At 40.2% G+C, this 21,586-nt stretch overlaps 1 protein-coding gene across 5 annotated transcripts in view; it reads right to left on the bottom strand.

Moving 5' to 3' along the window:
• Window positions 1-21,586, bottom strand: part of LOC111147514 (ubiquitin specific peptidase 49) — a 92,165-nt gene that overhangs the window by 10,565 nt on the left and 60,014 nt on the right. The window contains exon 1 of one of the 5 annotated variants that reach the window (XM_022503555.1): window positions 18,939-18,955. The exons of the other annotated variants lie outside the window; for them this stretch is intronic. The gene's annotated coding sequence lies outside the window, so the exon portion shown is untranslated. Of the gene's footprint in view, window positions 1-18,938; window positions 18,956-21,586 lie in introns of those variants that run through there. 5 annotated transcript variants of the gene reach the window in all.

Raw genomic sequence — 21,586 nt, 5'->3', positions numbered from 1 at the left:
GATGATGTCCTGGAAGTGAAAGCCTCTATATCTTGTACTGATCAAGATCCTAGTTGTATGCACAAAGGGACAGAGGGCAGGAGAGACATGTTTTGTACACCAGTGAGAGATGAAGACCCTCAAAAAGTCAATCTTAGGTCCGTTTCAATGTACTTCAAAGCAAAGGTAACAGGATAAGATAAAGGTAAGAAAGAGAAAGTCCTCTACAGTACAAAGTATCATTTTTGTTCTTGAATCCAAACACCCTAAGGAGGTAGTGTGTGAGCCTCAATCTAAACAATTTTTTTTTTTTATTTATTCGTCAGAGAGAGAGAGGGAGAGAGAGCAAGCACAGGCAGACAGAATGGCAGGCAGAGGCAGAGGGAGAAGCAGGCTCCCTGATGAGCAAGGAGCCCGACGTGGGACTCGATCCCAGGACGCCGGGATCACGACCTGAGCCGAAGGCAGCTGCTTAACCAACTAAGCCACCCAGGCATCCCTAAACAATTTTTTTAAGTAGGCTCTAGGCCCAGTGTGGAGTTCAAACTCACAAGCCCTAGATCAAGAGTCACATGTTCTACCAACTGAACCTGCCAAGTGCTCCAATCTAAATACCATTTTATAGGTCTACTATGGTTGAATGTTTGTGTACCCCCTTTCATATGCTAAAATATCTCACACACACACACACACACACACACACACACACACACACACACACACCCGGCAATGGCACTGAGAGATGAAGCCTTTGGGAGATCATTAGGTCAAGAACGGGTTGACCCTCATGGGATGAGCCTTCACTAATGGGATTTATAAAACAGTTCCCTCACCTTTCACCCATGTAAAGACACAACAAAAAGCCAATGTTATGGTCACAAACCAGGAAGTCCTTACCAAACATGGAATCTGGAGCCATGATCTTGGACATCCCAGCCTCCAAACTGTGAGAAATGTTTGCTGTTTATAAGCCACTCAGTCTATGGTATTTCTGTTATAGCAACCCTGAGGGACTAAGATAATGTGAAAAGAAAATGTACGTCTTGTAGAAAGGGTGGGAAAAGGTTTACTTTCTTTACTGAAAGTACAGGTAAGTACAGAATTAGATCTGACTTTTAGGACAAGTGGTGGAGTGGCTACTGGTTTAACCAAACTATCAAGCCAAAAGAAAAAAAAAAGCAAATCTTCCAGATTATATATGTGAAAATGCTTTTTTAAAAAGGTAACAACAGGGACGCCTGGGTGGCTCAGTTGGTTGGACGACTGCCTTCGGCTCAGGTCATGATCCCGGAGTCCCGGGATCGAGTCCCGCATCGGGCTCCCAGCTCCATGGGGAGTCTGCTTCTCCCTCTGACCTTCTCCTCGCTCATGCTCTCTCTTACTGCCTCTCTCTTAAATAAATAAAACCTTTAAAAAAAAATAAAAAAAAATAAAAAGGTAACAACATATTGAGCTTTTTTCCCTTTTCTTTCCTGTCTTCCTAACATTGCTTCTAATGTTGTTCCTCAGATAGCCTAAGGAGCAGTTTCTCCAAGAAGAGGCTAGACGATTATTTTAAAAGAAAACTTTTTATTCTTTGGAACCTTGACAGTTTTTCCCCCCAGTACCAGTATTTGAAATTCCCTAAAGATAGTTCCTCTTATAAAGTGAACTTCCTTCACCCCCATTTCTTCTCCACTTTCATTTCTATGAGCAAATGAAGTTCCATGATTATGGAGTCACCCAGAGAAGTTTTAAATCCACTACACTGTGAGTAGTCCCTTTAGTTGGTTTCCAGATGCCCTTTTTGGCCTGGTACTATTGCCAAAACCCTCACAACTATACCACGGGACCAAATTAGGGATTCTTCCCATTTTTTATTGCCCATTCCAGATTGGCAAAGGCCAAGTCGCTAGATAAGAAACCTTTAAAATCATACAAAGGAAGCAACCTAGATGATTTTCAATCAGATTAGATCATGCTTTTCCATTGAGTTCTTTCAGGATTTAGTTTTTCCTACATTATTTTTCAAATTATTGATTTGTTACTAAGTGCCCTTTTAGGTCAGCTCTCTGGATGTATTTATCCATTTCCAAACTAGATATCATCTTCAGAGAGAAGAACATGTGTTATATTTCTTTTTTTACTCCTTTATAATTTTGTGGGTGCTCAACTCTTAGTGGTCAAAGGCGTTCTATCAGAATTACCTTCCCACACAGTCCAGGATGGTACTGAAATAACCATTTGTTTACTTTTTATGGGGCACAGCCAAATTAAAACACATATACATTAAAAGATGAGATGGTAAATAACTGAATTTTCTTTTTGCTACTTACTACCAATCAAGAGCTCAAGTTGGCTACATATGATGCTTACAACCAATTACTGGAGACACAAATGAAAGTCAGTAATGGAAGAATGAAGGGGGAAAGAATCAAGAGACTGGCAATTCCCAAGTTTCTCACTTACTATTTTAAAAAATGTAGTTCCTGAGCCACTTACCAGCATCAGAATTCCCTAGGATAATTATGTACAGATTTCTGGTCACAACTCCAAACCTGATGAATGAGACTCTGGGGAGGGGTCTCAAATCTCTATTTTAAATAAGCCCTACAGATGACCCACCTATGCATTAAAAACCTTAGAAACACTGCACTAATCCAATAAATTATTTAGGAATGAAGGTGTCCTCATGGAAACCAAAGAAAGAATTTTCTTTCTCAAAATCTTCTACTTTAGGTGCCTGAGTGGCTCAATGGGTTGAGCCTCTGACGTCGGCTCAGGTCATGATCTCAGGGTCCTGGGATCAAGCCCCGCATCAGGCTCTCTGTGCTCAGTGGGGAGCCTGCTTCCCCCCCCCCCCCCCCCCCCCCCCCCCGCCTTCCTCCCTGCCTACTTGTGAACTCTCTGTCAAATAAATAAATAAAACCTTTTAAAAAAAATCTTCCACTTTGGCTAACATTGTCCAATAGAACTTTCTGCAATGAGGGAAATATAATTTATCTGTGTTGCTTAATACCATATTAACTAGCCTTGTGTGCCTGAGTACTTGAAATGTGGCTAGTGAGACTGAGGGACTGAACTTTTAAATTTATGTAATTCTACTTAATTTAAATTTAAATAGTGGCTGCATGTGCATAGTGGCTGCAATACTGGATAGCACAGACTTAAATACCCCAGGACATATGATCTTTAGCTCACTTGGCTTTTCCTTTTGTTTTCTTTCCCTCAGAAGATTCGGCACTTGCTGAATGGCACTTGCTGAATCGTATCTGAATAGCTTCTTCTTATGACTCAAAACCTGGCAAATCCCCATTTTAGCTGAGCCTTGATGTGTCTTCAGGAATTTAATTGTTACTGAGATCTTATCACATGAAACACAGCACAGCTTCAAATCCTATAAAGAGACTATCTCTGTGAACAGGAACACAGCGACACAACACCCAGAACACTGATGCCTTGCAAGATCAACTCCTGTGCTAGAAAAAATATGCTGCAACGACCAAAAGCCAAAATAGAAAAACACTAAAAAACCATTCCACACCCTCTCCGTGGAGAGCTATCAAATGGAAAGGGCACTCTGGAAATTCTTTCTTCCGATTTCATTTTCTGATCTATAAGTCTGCTGATCACGCACATCCCTTCCTGCACAGCCCTTTTCCCATTACAAATCTGTCGTGGTGACTCACTAACCTGCCATATGGCAGAGTAAATCCATTCAGGAAAACATGGGGCTACTTTGCACCTCACCACAGTGATTTAAGCTAGGCAGACTAGTTTCTCTAAAGAAAAAACGTATCCAGATCACAAAATGGAAACCACCCCAAAGTGACACACAAAAAAGCCCCTTTAACCAACATACAAAATAAAGAATAAAGAAAACATAATTCAAGTATACTTAGTTCAAGAAAGACAATGTTTAACTTACCTCTCATATATACTCTGACCACTTTATTTAAAAACAAGGCCTAACACCCACAGGCATAAAGAATTCCATTTTACATTTTTCTGACATTTACACCTTTTTTCCTTCATAATTCCCAAAGCTCATAAGAGTCCTAACATTTCCACTTAAAACAGACATCATCCAGGGTGACAAGTACCCAATATCCAAGAGATGAACTTGCAGCATGACTGGCAAAGAACAAGAAGTGCCTTAACAGTTCTCCATCATTAAGCAGATCAGCAACTTTCAATGACTGTCTTGTACACCCTGGGTTGATCTGCATATGGGGTAAACTTGACAAAATATTAGCTTTAGCTTCTTTAATTACCATAATTTCATTTTAAAAATACAACTCAAATGGAGCTAAAAGACATAATCACTATTTAAAAGTACTTTACTATAGTTAGTATCACTAAATATTAAATTAAAAGGTAATGAAATCTTCAATTCATGCCTTTTGTTCTGCTAAGAAACTTCTAGACTTATCCCATTTTTTAAAAAGTCTCTGTATGAGATGACTGAATATTACAATAATCTTTCAAGAATCTATAGTTTAAAAATATGATTGTCTTTTAATTGGACTAGTCCAATTGTTCTCCTGTAGCAAATTTCTTAGCTGATCCTAAATGTGTAACTGCATCATCAGAATAAAACTTTTGGGGGAGAAATGAACAAAAACCAAATAGGAAAAAAATAATCTCCTTTGGGGAGATTTCCATTTCTTTTCTCTCATAATATTGATTTCTTTTCAGTTCTTAACTAAGGACAGTGGAATAATCCTGCCTGGTCTTGGTGAGACCAAGTGGCATAAATTCCAGCTTCAGAGAGAGTAGACACTATGGTAACATGCTGACAGCCTTCATTTACATAAAAGAATACTAATTACGTGGTATCATCAACATCTGCGATTCTGCTCACTGCCATATGTGACAGCACAGGGTATTTTAACCCTTCAGCTTACTAAATGTACCCTGAACTGCATGTACCACAAAACTTACAAAGATTGCTTGAAAAGGCATAGTGAATACATTTTTATAAATAAGTATTAAAAATGAATTTTATTTTCAGCTAACATTTTATTTCCAAAAGATATTGGAAAATATAATTTAATATCAATATACAATGAAGGAAAAGATGAAAGACATAGTTAATAACCCAAAGGGAAGAATTCTACATCCTAGAGAATTATGCAGGGCTCTAAAAGGCTGTATTATAAATACAATATAACCAGCCTTTTGAATTTTTAGGTGGCTAAAATAAAAACAAGACAAAAACAATAAACACAAAATAAGAAAAAGTCACAGCAGAGCATGAGAGGGATGAGGTTAGTCAAAGATAGTGTTCAGAAGCCCTTTGCTAAAACAGTGTATGTGTGGGGATGTGGCTAAGTAGGTGGAGTGTCCCCACATACTGCCGCTCCCCTACCCACCTCTCCCATTCTCCAGGAATGTGGGGGTGGCAGGGAAAGGGGGGGAGGAGGGTAATTTATAGGTCAGAGCATGGCTCAGAGATTCCCAGGGAGGCAGAACTCTCTGAGAGGGTTTCAGAGGCTCTGACTAAATGGGTTCTTTAGCTCTCTGACCCAAGAGCTGGGATGGATGGCGGGTGAAGCGGCAGCGGCTCTTGGCCACAGGTAATGGTATGCTGCTGTAATGGGCATGCCCGAGCCTTGTGAGCTATGTCACTGCTCACCTGGCCTCGGCCATCAAGTCCTGGTGTTCAGGAGTGATTGTGTAATTGTGGGTGACAGCAGATTGCAGGTTATGCCCATGTAGTAATAATGTCTGTCTCACTGGCATTAGAACCTGCCTTCTTGGATTAGAAAGGAGTTGCGTTCATCTAGGGAGCTCTGGGCTGGGCCCACAGCCCTGCTTTGCCCAGGGGAGGGGCTGTGCCTGTGGCCCAGCAGGGAAATGACTAAGACAGCACAACCATGAAGGAACAAATGCTCTGCTCGTTCACCTTTCTCTCCAAGTACACACATGCTCAAGTCCCTCCTGTCTAGACAGAGAAAGAGAGACATACAGACAAAAGTTCGCCCTGCCTCTAGATGATCACTGACACTGTTGTTAGGCTCTTCCTCCTTCTGCCCACTTTACTTCTGGCAACATAATGTGCAGCTGCATTACCTTCCTCACAGCTCACTCCTTAACACATTCATTTCATGGAAACTATTTTTGCAAAGGTTATTGGCAATTTCCTTATAGCTAAGTTCATTAGCCTGAATTTTCGGCTACTGTTCTCTGGTTTTCTTCCTACGTCTGAAATCACACCTTCCCTGTTTTCGTGTCTCTGTCTTCCTTAAAATGTATGCTTTCCTTAAGATTTTGCCCTCAGCTCTCCTCTTAGTGATTTCACCTATTCCTAGAATGTTGAGTATCATTTCTATCCTGTATTTTAATTTTCACAAATACTTTCTATGACGTACTTTATTGATATAGCTTATATACCATTAAAATCTAGAACTCGGGGCGCCTGGGTGGCTTAGTCAGTTAAGCATCTGACTCTTGGTTTCGGCTCAGTCATGGTCTCGGGTCGTGAGATCGTGCCCCATGTGGGGCTCCACACTCAGCCGGAAATCTGCTTGGGATTTTCTCTCTCCCTCTCTCTCCACCCTTCTCGCATGCACACACACACATACTCTCCCTCTCTCCCTCTCTCTCAAATTAAATAAAATATTTTTTAAAAACCCATACTACTCAACAATTTTTGGTATATTCAGAGTCCCACAAAAGCACTTTGAACATAAAATCTTTTGATTTCATTGCAGTCTCCATCTCAGGTTGAATTTTCACATTCTGATACCTACATTATGTATACTACTATTAATAGTATTTGCAAGATGAAGCTATTGAATGTGTTTTGAGTTTTTAAAAAAAGATTTTATTTATTTGACAGAGAGAGAGAGAGAGAGAGAGATCACAAAGAAGCAGAGAGGCAGGCAGAGAAGGAGGGGGAAGCAGGCTCCCTGCTGAGCAGAGAGCCTGATTCGGGGCTCGATCCCAGGACCCTGAGATCACGACCTGAGCCAAAGGCAGAGGCTTAACCCACTGAACCACCTAGGTGGTTTTGAGCTTTTTGTTTGTTCGTTTGGTAGCTGTAACGATCATGACTGAGATATATACAATTTCACCCAGGTCTCCAGGTGCTCAAGATAGAAAAGATGACTGATGGGGGTTAGAGAGATGCCATCTGTGGAACAAAGCTAAGCTAGCTGGCCTTTGACAGATCAGACTTTTTGACCGATTAGCTTAATACTATTGCCAAAGAGGTCTGTGCCTAAAGCTCAATCCCTTGTTCAGGACTATAGTAGACTGGCCACAAGGTGGCCAAAAAAGTGGGCTCACAAGAAATTCTGAATCCACAGGGAAAACACACATGAGCGCACATGCGCTCTTAAAAATGTTACGTGTGACTCCACAGAGAAGTGGCAGTCAAGGGGCGCCTGGGTGGCTCAGTCACTAAGCATCTGCCATCAGCTCAGGTCATGATCCCAGGGTCCTGAGATCAAGCCCCACATCGCCTCTCTGCTCAGCGGAGAGTCTGCTTCTCCCTCTGCCTCTCCCCTCGCTTGTGCTCTCTCTCCTCTCAAATAAATAAAATCTTTTTAAAAAAGGGTGGAGGCGCCTGGGTGGCTCAGTGGGTTAAGCCTCTGCCTTCGGTTCAGGTCATGATCTCAGGGTCCTGGGATCGAGCCCCACATTGGGCTCTCTGTTCAGCGGGGAGCCTGCTTCCCCTCCCCCTCTCTGCCTACCTCTCTACTTGTGATCTCTGTCAAATAAATATTAAAAAAAAAAAAAAAAGGAAGTGGCAGCCAAGAGTAGAGCATAACCAGGTCAGCTGTGTACTCATTAAGTCTAATTCAGAGTTTAGTAATTTATGCTACCTCCTGATCAAAGAGGCCTTATTTGCTACAACCTGGTGTTGTTTTGGCATGGTCTACTTGATGGGCTCGTGTGAAAGCAAGGTCCAAACTAAAGGCTCCCTCTTCTACTCTTCTACTCTTTCCATATGGAAAATTTCTGTTGCGACCACGGAGAGAATCAGAGTTAACCTTTGAAAATCTGACCACAGGAATCCTGGTTTGTCCCTGCAGTGTGCCTCAAAAACACTAGGTTCTCCACAGCAGCAAGGCAGTCAATCATCAAAAATGTATACATACATCAAAGTATATATGTATGCCAGAATGTCTCGGATTATGCCCTTTAAATATGTGCAGTTTATTGTTTACACCTTAGTAGAGCTATTAAAAATTACACAAACACACACCCAGCGAGCAATTTGCCCCTACTGAAATAATGCAGTGAAGCAGCAGCTCCTTATACTACATGAAAGCTAACAGGAAACTTTTATCAGAGATGGGTAAGGTGGAAAACACCTGATTCATCGATCAGTTTCACACTAAAAGCAGGACAATCGTGCACTACACGCTACATGCCAATAGAATGCAGTAAGGGGTTCACAGCAGCATCACCTATAAGGTACTCTGGCTGAATGAACTGAACCTGAGTCCAGTGAAGCATTTGGATCTAACTACCAGGGTATGAGAAATGTGGGAGACAGAACACGCTACTACACAAGGCTCCAATTAGCCAGATTACCAAATCCCAGTGTGGCAAATGCTACAGGATCAATGATCTAAAGTCTTTAGCAGATACATAGCATAAAGCAAAAAAGGGGGTGAGGGGACAGAACTACTATAGACTATAGGAAACCCACAGACATGTCAACCACACTCAGTGTGTGGTTCATATTTAAATCCTGATTTCAACGAACCAACTATAAAAAGATGTTTTTCAGACAACTGGGAAAAAATGTTTTAAAATATTGTCTGCCTCTACGTATATCACTATGTTTTTTAACAGTTTCATTGAGGTTTAAGTCCCATACAATAAACTGCACACATTTGAAGTATATAATTTGGTTAAGTTTTTGAAATGTGGTATATGCTTATAAAATCACCACCATCAAAAGCATGAACACATCCATCACCCCTCAAATTTCTTCATGCCTCTTTGTAATCCTTCCCTCTCCACCACAACTGGAGAAATTTAAACACAGACTAAGTATTAGAAAACATTATTAGTTTAATGTGACACTGGTATGGTGGTTATATTTTTTTTTAGTCTTTATATGTTAAAGATATCTCAAGTATCTATAGGTGAAATATTATGATGTACGGAATCTGCTTTAAATTATTCTGGGAGGGGGAAAGTGGCACGAAGACAGATGAAACACTGTCAAACCATTCATAGTTGTTGAAGCTGGTTGATGTCAAACCATTCATAATTGTCGAACCTTTGTTAGGGTATGCTTACAAAGTTCCAAAAAATTGTTTTAAGACAGGGACACCTGGGTGGCTCAGTCGAGGTCATGACTCCGGGTTCCTGGGATAAGAGTCCAGCAGCGAGCTCTCAGCTCAGTGGGGATTCTGTTTCTCCCTCTCCCTCCACCCCTCCCCTCTGATAGTGCTCTCTCATGCATGCGCTCTCTCTGTCTCTCAAAATAAATAAATATTTTTAAAATTATTTTAAGATAATAAAGAATATACTCTGGTAGCAAAAGAAAACCTTGATACAAACCTATCACAAATTAGAGAAGTTCTGGGACACTTTTTTTTTTTTTTTAAGATTTTTATTTATTTATTTGACAGACAGAGATCACAAGTAGGCAGAGAGGCAGGCAGAGAGAGGGGGGGAAGCAGGCTCCCTGCCGAGCAGAGAGCCCGATGTGGGGCTCGATCCCAGGACTCCGGGATCATGACCCGAGCTGAAAGCAGAGGCTTTAACCCACTGAGCCACCCAGGCGCCCCTCTGGGACACTTTTTATCTCTATCATCATTTTACCATCATATCTAGTTTGAAATGCACCCTCCCCACATGAATGCACCAAATCAAAGCAGTAGTTTTTCTCAGCAGCATTTAGTCACAGAAGATGGCTGGCAAAATACCCTTTGGTCTGGGCTTCAAATATACCCTTTAGAATCTCTCTGCAGGCCCCCCAAAGTTGCTTTCAATAACTCTACCAGATTTTTTGCCCATAAGAACTTCCTGAGTATCTCTGTCTTTTGGGGTCACAAAGCCACTTTAGTCAGTCTGTAGAAATGCTCTTGTTTGGTCTAATGTTTTCTCCCTGAAACTTCTTCCTTTACTGGAAAAGAAAAACCCTCATTTTTTCATAGTTCTGTTTCTTCCTCACTAACTCTGATCATCCAGGTGTCAAGGAGCTCCTCTTGTACCTTCCTAAGGCTCACTGTGGTCTTAGCAAACAGTAGCACAATTCTCTGACCCCAGGCAGACACAGGTTACTCCCAGGCCACAGGATATTTGGCAAAGCAACATTTGGTCACATGGATCCAATCCAATATTCACAATAACATCATGTGAATAACATGTGAATAACAATATTCACATAAACATCAACCAACAGGTTGTCTCCCAGTTGAGACTTTGGAATTGTCTTCTCAGAGAAACAATGTTATAAATAGCACATGGGCCAGTGAAAGCCCATCGTGTATCTCCAGTGTAGTACTAGAATACTAGCGCTACCAGGAGGGAAAGCTAACGACCACATGTATTATTTTGAGAAAATTAATTCAAAGTTTCAACTTGAAATGCCAAGAATTGCTCTCCCAGCTGCAGCCCAGGCAGTGAAATTGGGAAATCTCCCTCCTCTCACTCCCCCACGTGGCTGAAGAGGGCTTTCCACACATGGCCATTTGTATGGAAGACACATATATACGGGAGGAACTGCCTGTAGAGGAAAAAAAAGAACAATTTCTGTGAATGGAAAATAAATCTGACTAGAATTTGCAAATGGATTGTCAGGATTAGATGCCAGTGTTGGTTATTTCAGTGGCTGTTCCAAGAAATGGGAACTTCCTCTTCCTAATGCCCTGTTTCTTAAAATGATAGTATATTTAGTTCCGGGCCTTCCCCGTCAATACAACAAAGCACATCTTTCAGGACAAAGGCCCATCATATTTTGCATGAGTGGAGACACAATTTTTAAGCACTTTATTTCAAGAGCAAAGAAGACAAATGTCTAGAAAGAAGGGCCAAATACAAAGGGGTATTTGTTACATACACACAAAAGGAGAAAACTGGAAGCTGCAAAGAGAACACTCTGGTGCTTTAATGGAGAACCAATTAAATAAATTATAAATGGGCCATACAATGGAAACCATCAGTTGTTTTTCATTTTGCTTTGTTTTATAAAGAGGCAGACCTATTTGCACAACAATTCCAAATACAGTATGTGGAAAAAAAACAATAGGGGCAGAATGGTGTATATAATATACCATCATGACTGTTTTAAAAAATAACTATACTCATACAACCTATCCCGTCCATGGTGCATTAAGAGGTTAAACTAGAAACTGGTAACACCACACACCCCATGGTGGCAAGCTGTGGGTGGAGATGGAGAGGAGACTCAGTTACCAACCTTTGTACCTTTTGGGGAAAAGAAATCATGTGTTATCTATTTTTAAAAAGAAACGGCATTGAGGAGACTGTTTTCAACAGTCTTAAAAATTCAGGCATTAGCAGGATGACTGAAGATAAGCACAGAGCATCCACGGTTTATCATGTTTTCATTAGAAAAGAAGATGTGGAGACAGGTAGTCAAGTGATATTTATGGTATATGAAGAACCTAAGGAATTATATTCTAGTAGCACTAATCATTGCACAGGGACCCCCACCCCCACCCCCACAATCCCTCTCCAGAAGCTTAGGACTTGCCAAGTGCAGACCTCTCTGGCTTACTGCAGAGCAGCAACATAGCAGAGCCTTCATGGGGCAAGTGTCAATCATGTGAAATTTCCTATCAGCCAAAGTACCAAGGTCATTTCCACTTTACTTCCCCAGGGGCCACTACCGAAATTTGTCCGTAGAAGTGATTTCCGTGGGCAGTCTTTTGTCTTTCCGAACTCTCAAGAGATCTTTCCTTCCTTCATGGAATAGCTCCTCACAGTATTCCAGTTTACTGGTCAGCAAACTACCTCCCTCCACAACGGACCAACCTCTCTGAAGGAGTGTGAGCGTGAGCGTGCGCTAGGGGGCGGTGAAGGCAATCGGGTAAATGGAGGAGGACCCTCCTACATCCTGCTCCAAGTATAAAAGCCACACAATAGCCCGTTTCTCAGTCTGTAAAATCAAAATCGGTAGGCAATAGTATCTCCTTCAGAAGTTGTTCTTGAGGGAGGCTCAAATAAAATGGCCATGTAACTGCACTCTGAAAGTGCATGCTTCTAAGCAAAGTCCTGGCTCACTTGGCCACCTTATCACCTATCCCTGAGAACAGTTATTTTTGCCTTCACAGGGCCTAAAGTTGGGCTGGCTAACTGAGCAGCTGACAGTAATTGGTTTTCTGATCTTGATTTTATCCAGACAGTTTCGTTTAATAAGGCATTTGGAAAAAAATACTCTTAAACAAGAAATTAGATGATTCTTTTATATTAAAAATGAGAAAAATCACTATTTTCCCCAAGCAAATTAAAGGTTTTTTTTCTAATATCTATTTTTCTTGGGTCTTTAAGACCTTTAAGCAACACAATGCAAGGAAAGTAAAAGTCCAATTAAGATGTTAGAAACAAACCCATAGCACCATAAAATGCAGTTGGATGAAAGAAGCAGAATCAGTCTCTGCTCCCTCTCCAGTGGGGGTATGCCCATTGAATATTTACAGGTCCCACAGAATGTGCTGCATGGCAAAAATATAAAAGAGGCCTTCTTTCAAATAAGGCATAGAAGGCTTTTCAAAGACATGAACTGTGCATGAACCCTCATCTCTCGTATAAGAATAAAGCAGAAGTGCTTCTGGGAACTCAACTATAGTAAGCAGACACAAGAGAAAAGAGGGCCAGTGCACACCCAGGCAATGAACTTCATGTAGTTTAAATCCCACAAATTCCAGCCACCTCTGCTCTTATTTTAAAGATGCCAGCCCTCCTATTCTGCTGTGAGTCCTACCTTTTGGATTAAGACAGTGATATCCTCAATAAAGGCAAATATAGAATCTTATAAGAGAAACACACAAAGCCAATCAGTGGCTAACACCTAAGTGCAGATTAATTTACCATAGCAGGAAGTGGAAAGCAGAGCTCTTAGGGACACGGTGCTGTGCGGATAAATAGAGTGAGGAAGAAACTAAAGAGGGAGAGAAAGTCTGAATCACTGCTTGAGACCCAATAGAAGGCAGACTTGAGCCATAAGGGGTAATGGACACCAAGGAGAGAGGGCTCTGAAACAAAATATATAAGAACACAAAAAATAAGCCTCACAACTTCATAATTTTTTCCAGCAACCCTCCCATGTTGCCTGTGGTAACTGCACTGAACATTGTACATAACCACCAAATTAGATCAGTGAAGTATAATGAAACAACGGACGTATGCAATTCATTAGCTTTTAATACATACGAATAACTAGAAAAGCAATTATTCTAAAGTTAAACCTTTCATTTCTGAAGATGTGTTGTCTGAGCCTGACTTCTTAGTAAACTTCAGTTTGTTTTTTATTTTTATTATTTTTTAGGGGGGAAGGGCAAAGGGAGAGGAAGAGAGAATCTTAAGCAGGCTTCACACCCAGCACAGAGCATGACATGGGGCTCGATCTTGAGACCCTGAGATGAAATCAAGAGTTGAACACTTAACCAACTGAGTCACCCAGGTGCCCTTTCAGTTTGTTATTTTTAAGTTCATGGTCACTAATAGGCTATAGCCAAGGGTAAATAAAGTGCCCATCAAACCACCTAACTCAGCTACAGCAAATTTATCAAAATGTCCATACCATCACTATACCTACCACTCACACGGGAACTCACATGGGAACCTACCCAAACTAATAACTAAACTGCTTAGAAGGAACTATCAATAAAAAATATCTAATATTGGCAGAAGCAAAATAAATAATATTCCAAGAGACCAACCAACACTAAAAAGCTATTTAATGCTTTACTAATTCCAATTAGAGTCCAGCTCTTCAGGGCTGATAAAGAAAATACCTCACAAAGGTCCAGATAGGCCCTGGACCTTAATAGAAAGGAGGGCAGGTCCATTAAGGTGTTGATGTCATTGAGTAGGTTCAAGAAACAAGAAGAAAAAAAAAAAAAGGAAAAATAAAAAGAAATAAGGAACTTTTGGGGCACCTGGATGGCACAGTCGGTTAAGCGTCCAACTCTTAGTTTCAACTCAGGGTCATGAAATCAAGCCCTGTGTTGGGCTCTGTGCTCAACATGAGTCTGCTTGACACTCTCTCCCTCTCCCCCTTCCCCCACCCCACGCACACGCACTTTCTCTCTCTCAAACAAATCAATCTTTAAAAAAAAAGGAATAAGGAACTTTCCGTTCTCACATGATAATAATATAAAATGTCTCCAAAAGAGCAGACAAGGATTTGTCTTCTGAGATTAACGTTAGAAGGGGGGGGGTAGTAAACACAATAATCCATCTGTTAAAAATACCCAAACGCTGAGGTCTGAGTGACTACGGAGTTCTGGGGCCCCCACACCCAATCAAAGTGACTCAGGTATAACCTCAGAGAGCTAGGGAGAATATGACTATCCTAGACATATGAGCCTATGCCTGACCACAGACTAGAGACCACAGGTAAGAGGGAGCATCCTCAGAGGAATCATGAAACATTGCTCTTTCCACATGGCATAAGGGAACAAGCCCCCAGTTTGTAAATACAACTACTTGCGCCTGGTGATACCAGATGAAGGCCAGATACCATTAATCATGAAAAACATTCAGCAGACTTCCTTTGCATTAATTGCTTGCACAGAAAACTAAAATTGATTTTCCATGCGGCTTACCTTCAAGGAGAGAATGTAATAACCAAGTTCAAATACTAGTATGCTTAACAGTTATATTTCTCACTATAAATGAATATTCTAATTGTTTTGGCCACATTAAGTCAGTTCCCAAGAAACTAGACACCATATCCTGTTCTCACAAAATTGAGGTTCTGAACCTTTAGAGTTAGGGTCTTAAACCCTAGTTATGACTTCACCACGGTAAAACCATCTGCAAGGGCTAGCAAAAAGCTAGCTGGCAATTTCAGGGGTAGTTCTCTATCTAAGATCTCTCTAAGTAGAACATGGATAAAATTTCTAGATACTTCCTAGTATTTTTATAATTAACGTGCATTAGAAATAATTGAACTATAATTTCTTGGACATTATTATATCCAGGCACTGTTCTAAAACTTAATGCACATCGATTCTTCCTGACAACTTGATGAGGTAAGTGATTTTAAATTCATTTTAAAAAGAATAAAAATAAAAAGGCTTGGAGAGGAGAAGAAACCTCTCCAAGGTCACATTGTTGGTACATGGCTGAGCTGTGAGACAGATTTCAAAGCTGGCTCTTCACCAAATGTGACTGACTACTGTCAGAACTTTAGATTTTTACAATCTAATGTGAAATATCTCATTGTTTCAGTTTTCATTTGCTTAATTACTAGCCTAATGTTGAACATCTTTTCAAATAACTATTGACTATTTTTGTTCTCTTTTGTGAACTGAAGAAAACATATACTCACATGAGAACTTACCAGTAAGAACAAAACTGCTTTGGGCAACCCCTTAGGAACCCCTCTCACTCTTGAGAGCTTTTTCTGTATCTTCACTTAATAAACTTCAATCACTTTACTCACTTGCTTTTGTCTGCGAGATACTCTTCGATTCTGTGAGACAAGAACCTAGCTCTCCCGCACCATTTTGGCGCCGAAATCTGGGATCACTTCCACCAAAGGGTGCAGGAACCCCAGGTTACTTTGGGGACCTCGTGAAGAGGAATCCACCCATATCTACAGGACTCTAAATGATTGTATCCAGGCACTGGATGCATTCAAGCCAACAACTGAATGAAGTCAGAGAAGGACTTCTCAAGAACTGTGCCACTATTGACTGTACTATTGCTACACCATTTGGGATGCGAAAAATTTCCCCACATGTGTTCTAACATTATAGTTAGCTCCTACAAGGGGTCCCAATTAGGGACATTTGTGATCTATTAGGATCAAGATATCCACTGATCTATTTGACAAAATTGCTAACTAGGGATCTTATCAAAGGGATGGGATCATAATTTGGGGCCTCATACTTGTTTTATTTTTATCCCTTTGCATGTGCTGGTGCATGTACCATTTGCTGCCCATCATGACCCCCCCTGAAGCCATACCACAAGCTCCTGGACCAACCCCTGGATAGATTCTAACTGCCATACAGCCTGCCACCCCATTTCAGCAGGAAGCAGCCAGAGCTGTCATCGTCCCATTCCCTAACGGTAGTTAGGGTTACTATTCCAGGGGGAAGAATGAGTAAGGGACAGAGATAGAGAGGGCGGCTAGAGATAGAGAGGGGGCTATGTGATCAGGCTCACAGAAATCCCAAAAATGTGGAGGTGTGGGGAAACCAGAGATATGGGGACGAACCAGACAACCCTGCCTTAGGACCACTCTGCCCTAGGCGTGGGGAGTGAGGTGTCTTTTATGATAATCACCTGAGACCAACAAAGAGAACAACAAAGAATAACGAGATCCTACTGGGGGAGGTGGGCCATTGAAGGTGTTATCACTAGTCCTTGCTCAATGGTGCTATCAGTAGAGATGTTAAAAGGATTTAAGTTCTCTGGTTAGCTGTCTATAAAAGACCAACCCTAGCCGCCCCCTCCCCCCAAAAAACCAACCCTAAAGGTAGTTGTTGGCAATCCCATCAGGACCCCTCTCACTTTTGAGAGCTTTTTTTGGATCTTCACTTAATAAATTTCTATCACTATACTCACCAAAAAACAAAAACAAAAACAAAAACAAAACCTAAACTGATTTGAAGGTGCTATCAACAGATATATATCTAATATTGGCAGAAATAAAGTAACAGGCATTATGTATTTCAAGAGATCAACTAACCTTTGCCTACTTTTGGATCGCGTTGTCTTTTCTTTATGTAATGAGTTCTTTATATATTCTGGATACCCTCTCTTAGTCTGCTGCTTGTCTTTTGTTTAAGGTATTTTTTGTCCTGAATAAGATTCAGTTAATGCAATCATATGATGCAATTTAGGATTTTATATTTTACGAAATCCTTTCTTTTTTCTTTTTTTTTTTTTTTAAAGATTTTATTTATTTATTTGACAGAGATCACAAGTAGACAGAGAGGCAGGCAGAGAGAGAGAGAGAGGGAAGCAGGCTCCCTGCTGAGCAGAGAGCCCGATGCGAGACTCGATCCCAGGACCCTGAGATCATGACCTGAGCCGAAGGCAGCGGCTTAACCCACTGAGCCACCCAGGCGCCCCTGAAATCCTTTAATTCAAGGTAATAAAGATATTCTCTTTATAGTATCTTCTGAAAGATTTAAAGTTTTACACTTAGGTTATTAAAATACATCTGGATTTATTTTCCTATTCCCTTCAGCCAGCTTATCTGACTAGTCCCTTAGCAACACCATACTGTTCAGATTACTACAGAGACAAGTTCTGCAAATCTTGCCATTCTGTACCACTGCTCTTCAATTCTCTTTCAATGCAGCCTTAGCCTTTTTTCCCGCTTTACCATATGAAATTTAGGATAAGCTTGCAAAATTATTTTTAAAAATCCTCTGAGGGGCACCTGGGTGGCTCAGTGGTTGAAGCCCCTGCCTTCGGCTCAGGTGGTGATCTCGGGGTCCTGGGATCGAGTCCCGCGTCGGGCTCTCTGCTCAGCAGGGAGCCTGCCTCCTCCTCCTCCTGTCTCTCTCTGCCTGCCTCTCTGCCTACTTGTGATCTGTCTGTCAAATAAATAAAAAAAAAATCTTAAAAAAAAATCCTTTGAGTTTTTAATTGGTATTGCTTTAAATCAAAACCTTATTTGAGGAGGGGCGCCTTGCTGGCTCAGTCAGAACAGCATGTGTGGCTCTTGATCTCAGGGTCATGAGTTCAAGCCCCATGTTCAGTGTAGAAACTACTTAAGTAAAACTTAGAAATTTTAAAAATAAAACAAAACCTTATTCGGGGAAAAGTAACCTCTTTATGATAGTTAAGTCTTTCCATCCATGAACATGGTATCTCTCATTTATTCAAGTCTTGCAATATGTTTCCTTCATAAGGACTAACATATTTCTTATTTAGATATTTCCCGGATACTTGACAGTTTTTTATGGCTATGTGAATGGGATCTTTTTAAAAATATACACTTAATAAATAGCTATTGATATGACTAACTTTTATATTGGATTGAAACATATAAAAACAACTGATATCTGACCATTTTTACCTACAAAGAAATGTTAATTTCATACAGTTCAACCACAAAATCACTGAACTCCATTATTAGCTGTAATACTTTGTCAATTCTCTTAAATTTTCTATGAATAACCACATCTTCTTCAAATATAGACAGCTATGTCCTCTCTTTTCTATCTATATCTTTTATTTATTTTTTTCTGGCATTCACCAGAAACTCCAATTTATTACTAAATAGTAAGATGACAGTAGGCACTATGCCCTGTTCCTAACATTAGAGGGAATGGGTCCACAGTTTTAGTATTAAGTATGATAGCTATCACAGGGGGGTTGGCTTAACTTTGGGTTAAGGAAGTTCCCTTTTATCTCTAGTTTGGTAAAAAGAAAATTTTAATCAGACTAAATATTAAATTCCATCTAATATTTTCTTTTGAACTTATTAAGAAAATTATATGACCATACCACCTTAAAAATTAATATGCTGGATTATGTCAGTGGTGGATTTCCTGATATTGAACCATCCTTGCATACAATTATTTAAAAAAAAAAAACCCATCTGGTCATAATGTTTTGTTTTGCCTTTTAATATAATGATACATTTAATTTGCTAATATTTCATCTAGAATTTTCACATCCATATTCAGAAATGTGATTAGCCTTTCATTTTCTTCTATCATCCTTCTGTTTTTGTAACAAAATTACACTAACCTCAAAAAATGAAATGGGTAGCTTTACCTCTTTATCTCTTCTCTGAAACAGTTTAATTCCTCCCCAGTTTATCTGTTTCCATGAAGGTCTATAAAACTTACCTGTACAGCTTTCTCTTCTAGGCACTCTTTAGGACTGTTTTCGTGGTGGATGTAGCCAAGTTCAAAGCAAGACACATATTGCCTCCAATGATCACAGGTCTTCAAACTTTGGGGAAGTTTGTTTTGGTAATCCAGTGCCTACTTTAACCCCTGCAGAAATTCCTTGTTGTTTTGTACTTTTGAAAGTATTCAAGTAAATAATAAGTTCATGGTAGGAAGAGAGACAATAGTGGAGTAAACAGATCTGCAAGCAATTAATACTTTTGAAAGCAGTATGCAGCACCAGTGCCAGCCAGCAGGAGATCCTGATACACTGGTGCTACTTTTACGGCCTGACTGAACTTCAGAGTATAACAGGAAACTCCAAACAAGACAACCTAAATTTTGGTTACAAAAAGTGATGCTAGTATTTTTGAAGTAAACTGATTATTTCCCTTCACCACTAACCCTTCTGAGCTTCCAAATCCAGACTTAACATTAACCATTGCTCCAAATTAAATAACAACAAAAACCCACAACTACCATCTCTAACAGCTTGCCATTATTTGTATGATAACGCCTAAGTCCCTTAGCCAGACCTTTATAAGTATTCCAAACAACTGGATGCCAAAGTAGCCTCTAATATTATCTTGAACCCTTTCTTTGCATGCAAACCAGACTGATGTGCTCACCATTTACTCAAAATCCTGATAATACTCACTTCCTTGGAATACCATTTTGTCTGCTCTATGCTCAAGCTTTTCCTAACCACTTCACTGCACAATGAATCTTTCCCTCCAAGAACGCCTCTCATTGCCTACAGCCCTCAGTTGTTTATCTAGTCTCCTCACCATACTCCAAGCTCCTTAAGCTGCACCACTTTTTATCACTCCTTACCCAGGGCTCTTCATACAGACAAAAACTAAGAACATGACCCCAAATCTTTCCTGGGCATCTTCTATTCATGTTAGTTGCTGGTCTTTTTAATCCTAGGTAGAGTTCCATCACTTTGATAGTTTAAGTTGAACTGTTTGTTCTGTGTTACAAAGACACAATTGTCTTTTGAAGTTCTGTGATGACTGCCCACGTCACTGATTCCTTCCCGGTTCCAGTTCCTTTGCTGGACATTTTACAGAACTGTCACATTTTTGTAGCAACATACGTAAATTATGTCCTGGTAAATGCCTAGGTCCTAGTGAAATTAGGTATTTGCTGGCAAAACAGTCAAATGTTTAAAAAGACTTGGCTTTCCAGATAGTTCACATACATGGTGTGTTTCTTGCAAGCACAGTAAGAATGTCATTTCTGAGAGCTCTCAACAAAGTGACATTATTTGAAAGAAGTTCATTTTGTTCAACTAGAAACTCACTGTTATTATGAGGACTATGTTGTTCACAGATACCAGTTTACTTGAAAGGGCATTTCTGGCAGCAAATATTTTATCACTATAAGTTAATTACATTAATAAGTACTATTGAGAGTCCACCTATGATGTACCAAGAAGTATGTTTTAGGCACAGAAACCAGTCAAAATAGGATTGGAACATTACAAAATATCAATTAACTCAAATAATTGACTATTCTGACATTTCAAAACACTAGAATAAACATAATTCAACATTTCTTTTATTCTTTTGTGATTAAAGATCATGTGATACTTTCAGTTACCTTTTTTGCCCCAACCTTTTTTGGGGGGGAAGGGGTGGAGGTTGCTTTTGACTTGAATTCTAGTTAATGAAAAATTCAGACCTATGTTTAGGGAAGTTAAATTTTTGTTGTTAATTGGATATAAAATGTTTCCTTGTTAATCCTCATAGTTGAAATAAATGATTAATAACTAAAGAGTTATAACAGGTGATAAAATGTTTAAGCACCAATGTGCAACATTGCTCTAAACGTTCTGCCATACTCTAACAATGCAAGGTTTTGGAAAGTGACTCCAGTTTGAAATGTGAAAAGAAGTACAAAAATTTCACATGAAGAACATAGCATGGTACGGGCGCCTGGGTGGCTCAGAAGCCTCTGTCTTCAGCTTAGGTCATGATCTCAGGGTCCTGGGATCGAGCCCCACATCAGGCTCTCTGCTCAGCAGGGAGCCTGCTTTCCCCCCTCTCTCTGCCTGCTGCTCTGCCTACTTGTGATCTCTGTCAAATAAATAACTAAAAATCTTTAAAAAAACATAGCAAGGCTTCTCTCACTAGGTCTCATTGGTGTGATTGAGAATTCCCTTATACCTGTCATACATCACAGGTGAGAATCTGGGCTCAAATAAGGTAGATGTGGACAAGATTATCACAGTATGGGTTCAAGGAAAATAAACAGTAGCAAGACTTCTGTACACTATAAGAAGCCAAGTGATAAAGAGCAGGGTAACAGTACATCTGGAAAGCATTTATTAACCTGGCCCAGACAATTCACTGTCTGATTTCAAAACTGTCTTGGCAATGTCTCCTAAAAAGCTATTGTAGAATTCTGCCCTCTTCACAAAGCACTGTCGATGATGCTAAAATGAGACAGAACTCGAAAAATGTGCTGAATATATTAGCAGGTCTACTAACATATCAATAAACAGTGTTTTATTTTTTTCCCAAAGATTTTATTTATTTATTTAAGAGAGGGAGGGAGGGAGAGAGAGCTAGAGCAGGGAGGAGGGGCAGAGGGAGAGGGAG

Source organism: Enhydra lutris, unplaced genomic scaffold (genome assembly GCF_002288905.1).
Source record: "Enhydra lutris kenyoni isolate GAN:26980312 unplaced genomic scaffold, ASM228890v2 scaffoldscaffold17, whole genome shotgun sequence".
NCBI lineage: Eukaryota > Metazoa > Chordata > Mammalia > Carnivora > Mustelidae > Enhydra > Enhydra lutris.
The sequence above is the reverse complement of the archived record's forward strand: the minus strand, read 5'-3'. Positions and strand labels throughout refer to the sequence as shown.